Source organism: Balaenoptera borealis (assembly GCF_965194805.1).
Source record: "Balaenoptera borealis genome assembly, chromosome: 11".
NCBI classification, from domain to species: domain Eukaryota; kingdom Metazoa; phylum Chordata; class Mammalia; order Artiodactyla; family Balaenopteridae; genus Balaenoptera; species Balaenoptera borealis.
The window spans coordinates 111,657,910-111,664,129 of NC_138868.1; the positions used below are offsets into that span (position 1 = coordinate 111,657,910).

At 52.8% G+C, this 6,220-nt stretch overlaps 1 pseudogene across 1 annotated transcript; it reads right to left on the reverse strand.

Moving 5' to 3' along the window:
* Nucleotides 1-1,319: 1,319 nt before the first annotated feature.
* LOC309605292 (small ribosomal subunit protein uS14 pseudogene) lies at nucleotides 1,320-4,933 on the reverse strand (annotated as a pseudogene). Its single transcript has one exon. The product of its transcript is annotated as a small ribosomal subunit protein uS14 pseudogene (transcript).
* Nucleotides 4,934-6,220: the final 1,287 nt, after the last annotated feature.

The following is a 6,220-nucleotide window of genomic DNA, read 5'->3' on the forward strand; positions in this document are numbered from 1 at the left end:
GGGCAGCCGGCAAGTGAGACCACTGTCTTCCCCCATTTTCAAGAGCGTGATATGTACGTTGATTTTAAAAAGCAGGATGTCTTCAAGGATGTGGATTAAAACTCTGTCACGCATCCAAGTCCTCATAAACTCTGAGTGCTCTTCTAGGAGCGGTGCAGATGCACACGGTGGATCTTACCCTCAAACGGTGGCGTGAAAAGAAAACCAAACCGGAAGTCCCAAACCAATCTGGTCACACCGTTAACAGCTGAGCTAATTCGATCACTCGTGACTTTTTAGTCTCCGTCTCCTCAGGTGTGTTAGAGGAGCTCGTCTAGAAGATTCCAAAGCTGCCTTCCCGATCTTGGGTTCTGCGAACAATGGTAGTGGGAATGTAACCGAGCAGGACCGTATGGGGCCTTCCCGGGACAGGCCCTCGCCTGTATCCTCCGCTGGGCTCCTCTCTGAAGTAGCCACATCATAGTATCCGACGCACACTTCCTGAGCTGCTTTACAGATGCTAAAACCACCACCAAATGGAAGTTGTTAACTACCTGATGACCGTGAGCACATAGTCCCCAGGCCTCCTGGAGCCTCAGGATTGATCATGTTAACCCTGTGACCTCACCATCAACCAACCAGAGAACTGTGCACGAGCTGCTCGCAGGCCCTGCGACCCGCCCCCCTCACCTGGCCTCTAAAAATGCTCTGCCTTCGGGAGTTCGGGGGCTTTTGGGGGCATGAGCCACCCGTCTCCTTGCTGAACTCTGCAATAAACCTTTTTCTGCTCCAGACTCCGATGTTTCGGTATCGTTTGGCCTCACTCTGTGTTGGGCACATGAACTTGTGTCTGGTAACAGGAAGACTGGAACCAGGCAGATTCTGGTCTGAATGATGGTCTCATGATTTCCTCGTTTATGTGACGTTGGCGTGTTGCTTAAGAGAATGGACCCTGGTTCTCATCTATAAACAGGGATAACAGCTCCCATCTCACAAGGTCACCATAAAGTTGAAATGTAACTTTGTAAGTAATGCATTTGCCATAGAGTAAATTCTGGGTTTGAGACAGGCTGGGCCCTGGGCCCTTTGCTGCAGGACCTGCACCTGGACAAACATCTCCTTGAGCAACAGATACAAAGAAACTATAAGGGACTAAAAATAACTGCAGGCCTGGCAGGGGGGCCAAATTATCAACAAGAAGATACAAAAAGGTCACAAACCAACAGCCACTTCTGAGGTGCCGGCGGCAAGAGCAGGGTCCTGTGCACAATCCCTGCACACGCATCACCAAGGGAGCGGGCGGGCAGACCCCCTAAGCCCCGCCTCTGGCCGGACCCTTGGATCCATCCCCACCCTCACCCCATTTAAGGGAGCAGCCAGCCCTCCTTGGGGAGCAGCAAGGGCACCTGTTACTTGCCTACACTCCCTGTGCTGCAGGGGCCCCAGTAAAGCCTTGCCTGAATTTCTCCTCTGGCCTCTGATCAATTTCTATTGATTAATGAGTCCAAGGACCCAGGTCATTAACAGTTTCATTCCCTCTTTCTTAGAATTTCTTCTCCTTTGTCACGGAAGCCACAGAATTCAGCTAGATGAGAGAAGTGAGAGTTTGTGGCTGGGAACCTGCAAGGGTGACCCCATGGGTGCCGTGTTCCAGACACCCGAGGTAACTGTGAAGGTCTGGGCTCAGATCCAGTCATCCATGGGACTAGTCACTTAACTGAAAGACCAGCCTCGGCACTTTTTATATATCATTTGCCATCCTCTGATGCCAGATGCGCTTCCGGTGCCCCACCGTCATCAGGTGGTGTGTATTTAGCGAACAGCAGTAATTTTTATTATCAATCTAGCAATAAGAGGTAAACTTTACCACCTGACTTCCCCTCCCCCATAAATCACATGAAGATATCCAGAAATGAGTTTCATTGTGGGTTTTTTTGAAGCGTTAAAATTTTTATTTTATATGCAAAGAGTTAGTATTGTTTCTGAGGAAGATATGCTTGATGACCCATTCAAGAAGTTCACACCTAGTCCAACCCAATGAAGCCGATGTCCTTCGCGTACCAGCAGAAACACTGGCGGTGTATATTGAGGCCGTATTTCCGGATCACACCGTGCCGATTTGAGCGAGAACCCTGGCTGGATTTTCCCAGATGGCTCCAGTAGAGCTGCTGGTGACCCATGTTGCTTTCTCAGCTGCAATGAGGCAAAAGCTCATTGCGGTTTTTCTGTTTTTGTTTCTTTAATAAATTTATTTATTTATTTTTGGCTACGTTGGGTCTTTGTTGCTGTGCGTGGGCTTTCTCTAGTTGCAGCAAGCAGGGGCTACTCTTCGTTGTGGTGCGTGGGCCTCTCACTGCGGTGTCTTCTCTTGTTGCGGATCATGGGCTCTAGGCGTGTGGGCTTCGGTAGTTGTGGCACACGGGCTCAGTAGTTGTGGCTCGCGGGCTCTAGAGCACAGGCTCAGTAGTTGTGGCGCATGGGCTTAGTTGCTCCACGGCATGTGGGATCTTCCCGGACCAGGGCTTGAACCCTTGCCCTCTGCATTGGCAGGCAGATTCTTAACCACTGTGCCACCAGGGAAGCCCCTCACTGTGTTTTAACTTTATCAGTAACACTTATTTGACAGATACTGAAATTCATTGATTTAATTAATTCGCCTGATTCCTCTGACATTTGCTCCATATTTTTTAATACTGAGACAAGCTATTTACCAGGCACTATGCTAAGCCCACAAAATAAATGAGAGGAACATTCTTCAGTTTGATTGGATAAAGGAAGGCTGATTTATCAACAGGCTCGGCTCCAGTAAAAGACATTATTGGAAAGGGCATGGTGAAAGAAACCCCATCATAGAGAAACACACCGTATCAATAATCTACTGCTGTTTAACAAACCACTCCGAGAAAGAAACAGTGGCTGAAAACAATAAACATTTATCGTTCCGCACAGTTTGTGGAACCCAGGAGGAAGCCGACAGCAGCTCTGCTGGATGGTCCCGGCTCAGGGTGTCTCTCCTGAGGCTGCGGGCAGGTGTCAGCCAGGGCTGCGTCACCTACAGGCTTGACTGGGGCTGGAGGACCCACCTCCCGGCGGCTCAGTCACACGCCGGGAAGTTCCCCTGGCTTTTGGCAGGAGCTCGTCCCTGGTAGGCCCCTCCACGGGGCTGCTGGGCTACCTCCTGACGAGGCAGCCGGCTTCCCACGGCTTCCCCCTTCTGTGCCTCTACAGCTTCTGACTGGGCACCCAGGTGTGGACGGGGACCTCGAAGGGTGTGGGTCCCAGCAGGTGAGGGTCATCGGGGGCCATGCTGGAGACTGGCCACCACATGGATGATTGGAGAAAGAGAATGGACTTTAGGCCACGGAGGGGGACAGGGGACAACAATTCTAGCCAAAGGCAAGGAGAGGAAGGAACAAAGGCATCCACTGGGATAGAGGTCAGAGAGCACGCAGAAGCCACCGGTGTTCCTCCCCTGTTAGGAAGGTGGGCGGTGGTCTGGCCACCAGGAGCCTAACCCCGCCGCAGGGAGTGAAGGCAAGACAGAGCCCTGGGAGGGGTCAGAGGCAGTGGGAGGGCTGATGCCGCCTTGGGGGAGGGGTGGCGAGCAGAGAGAAGGGGTGCTGGGGGGGGAGCGCATGAGCAATGCAGTCAAAGCTCTGGGACACAGAGGGGAGGCGGGCAGGCCTGGGGAGGGACACGCCATCCTCCTGGACGCTCAGCTGCCATGCTCTTCCCATCGAAGGAAACCATCCAACTGGTGCTCGAAGCCCACCCCCGGCTGGGGCTCCGGTCTTCCCTCGTTCCACAGTCCAAGCCTCACAAGTTTTCTTTCCTCATGTGGTCCTAGGACAATCCCAAGAAAGAAGCATTTATAAAGACCTCGAACTAGGAGTTTTCACCAGGATATCAGCCTCCATGAGGCCCATCAGCTTGGACGCTGAAACTGGGTCTGGCTGGGATCTTTTTCCCTTCAGTGATTTATGTGGTCAGTGTTGTAACTGAGAAATTACCATGAGTTACATTTAAAAGCTTTACCCTGTGACGCTCCCGGTTTCCCACGAAGCAGATAAGTGTGTTTCCTGAGGCTCTGTGTCCTTGCCTGGGGCGCATCCCTCGGGAGTGCTTCCAGACCGGCAGGCCAGGTCCGGAAGGCTGGGCACAGGACTAGCCTGGCGGCCTGCAGGCACTGAGTGGCCCTGTGGCCTCTGCCCAGAGTTATGCCCCTGGAGGCTGCACCCAAGCCCGCGAGCAGAGATGGCAGCGTCTCAGCTGCACCTTTGAGAGGCTGACAGCCACTAAGCTGGCCTCCCAAATGGAAGGAAGGCGAGGAAGGTGCGGGGCAACTGTCCAGCAGTGCTCCACTCTCTGTCTGGGCCACCGCACAGAGTGGCTGTGACCCCGGCCCCCAGCTCCATGGGGGCAGTGAGTCTGAACTCAGAGATCACGGGTTGTGATGACCCCACTTACCCTGGTGAGTAATAAAATCAGGGCCCATCTGCTCAGATGCTTTGTCCCTCGAGGGAGGACCAGGGGCAGGACAGGCTGACGGAGAGACGGAAGGGCAGCCAGGACCTTGTCGCCCACGGAATGACGCCATCTGACAGGAGAAGCCGGCAGAGGCCGACCTCAGACCCCCTGGGGGAGAGCTTCTCCACCAGCTCCCACGTCCTTCAGGGCTCGAGGTAGGTGAACTAGGTGTCGGGATCCCTGCCAGGGTGCAGCAAATCCGGCCAAGATCACATTATGCAAACGGGACTGCCAGAGGAAGGGCTGGGACGCAGATCCCCAGATCCCGGGGGCAGAGAAAACAGCGTCTTCCCGAGAACCTCGGCTCAGCGCAAGGACGTTCCCCGTCCCCGTCTTAGTCGCCTGGGAAAGCGCCGCACCCCACCCACACGGTCATGTCAGACTCCCCGGGAGGGGCTTAGCCTCTGGGTCCTTCCCCTCCAGTAACGTCCCACGGCGGAGCCCCGGCTCCACTTCCTCCAAGAGGCTTTCGTGGTCAGGCCTGCAGGTGGGGACTTTGCAGGGCTCTGCTCTCAATCCAACTCCTAGACGAGGCGCTCTGGTACTTACAGGAATTTCCCAAAGAACGACCCTTTGGGAAGGAGCGGGGACGCCTGGAGGGACCGGCTCGTCCTTCCTCACCTGTTCACTGCCTCCCAGGCGTCCACCGCGTGTTGAGCAGCCCACAGGCCACACGGGGATCTTGGCTCCAGGAAAAGCAGAGCTGCTTCAGCATCTCCGGGCTCCAGCCCGTAAGGAACTTACCATTTCTCCATTCACAAAATGCGAAGCCCTTCAGAGTTCCTAGGTAAAGCAGAACCTACCTACCCCCAAGGTAAGCTTGTTGACTTGTAAGTAAAACCACACATACTGTGTGCACGGGCTATTTCCATACGGCGCTCAAGAGGAAAGTTTTACAAAGGGGTCAAGTCGGAACAAATGAAAACAGGTATTTTACATTTTTGAAAACCTGCCCAAAAGTTCATCACTAGCACTCAGCTCTCTTGAGTCACCCCGTGACCTCTTGCTCAATCCATCTCTCACAGGTGACAAGACAGCAGCAAGATGCTACAGCCAGAAGGTTACCCGTATCTGCGCCTCTGTCCTCTAAGTCTTTGAAAATAATTTAGGATCCAAGGGAGGGAGCGTTTCCTGAGGGAACAGCCAGGAACAGATTAACCAAATTATATCAGAGTGCAAACCCACTTACCTTAATGTATGCATGATATAAATGCTTAATGTCTCGTGTTACTTTTTTAAAGTTTGCTCTTTTTGTCCTGTGGATGGCTGCCCATATCAGGATGTCTGTCTTTAGACTTCTGATTCCTCAAAGACAAGTCTTTGTCTCAAATAACAATTGTTATTTTAAAACATGAAAAAGTACATGATTCTGAGTGGTTTTCACCAACATGGAGAACAGGACCCTCAGGAAGAAAGCAAGACTGTCCCCCTACTCACCATTCCTCCCCCCCACCCCCTGCTCCTCAAGTTAAGAGAACCTTGAGGGGAGGCCCTTTGCTATTTGACAATGTCTCGAGCAGAAAGGTTGAGGGGAGTGGGTCCTGCTGCCCAGAGACCATTAAGCTGCTGATGGAACCCCTGGAGGTTAGGGGTGGGAGGATGTGACAATGGTAAAATGTTCCCCATAATCAGGAACAGATGGTTCGTAAAAGCAGACTAGAGAAGATATTTGTCAGGGACACATGATTAAGTGTTAGAAGAAGTACGATCCTGA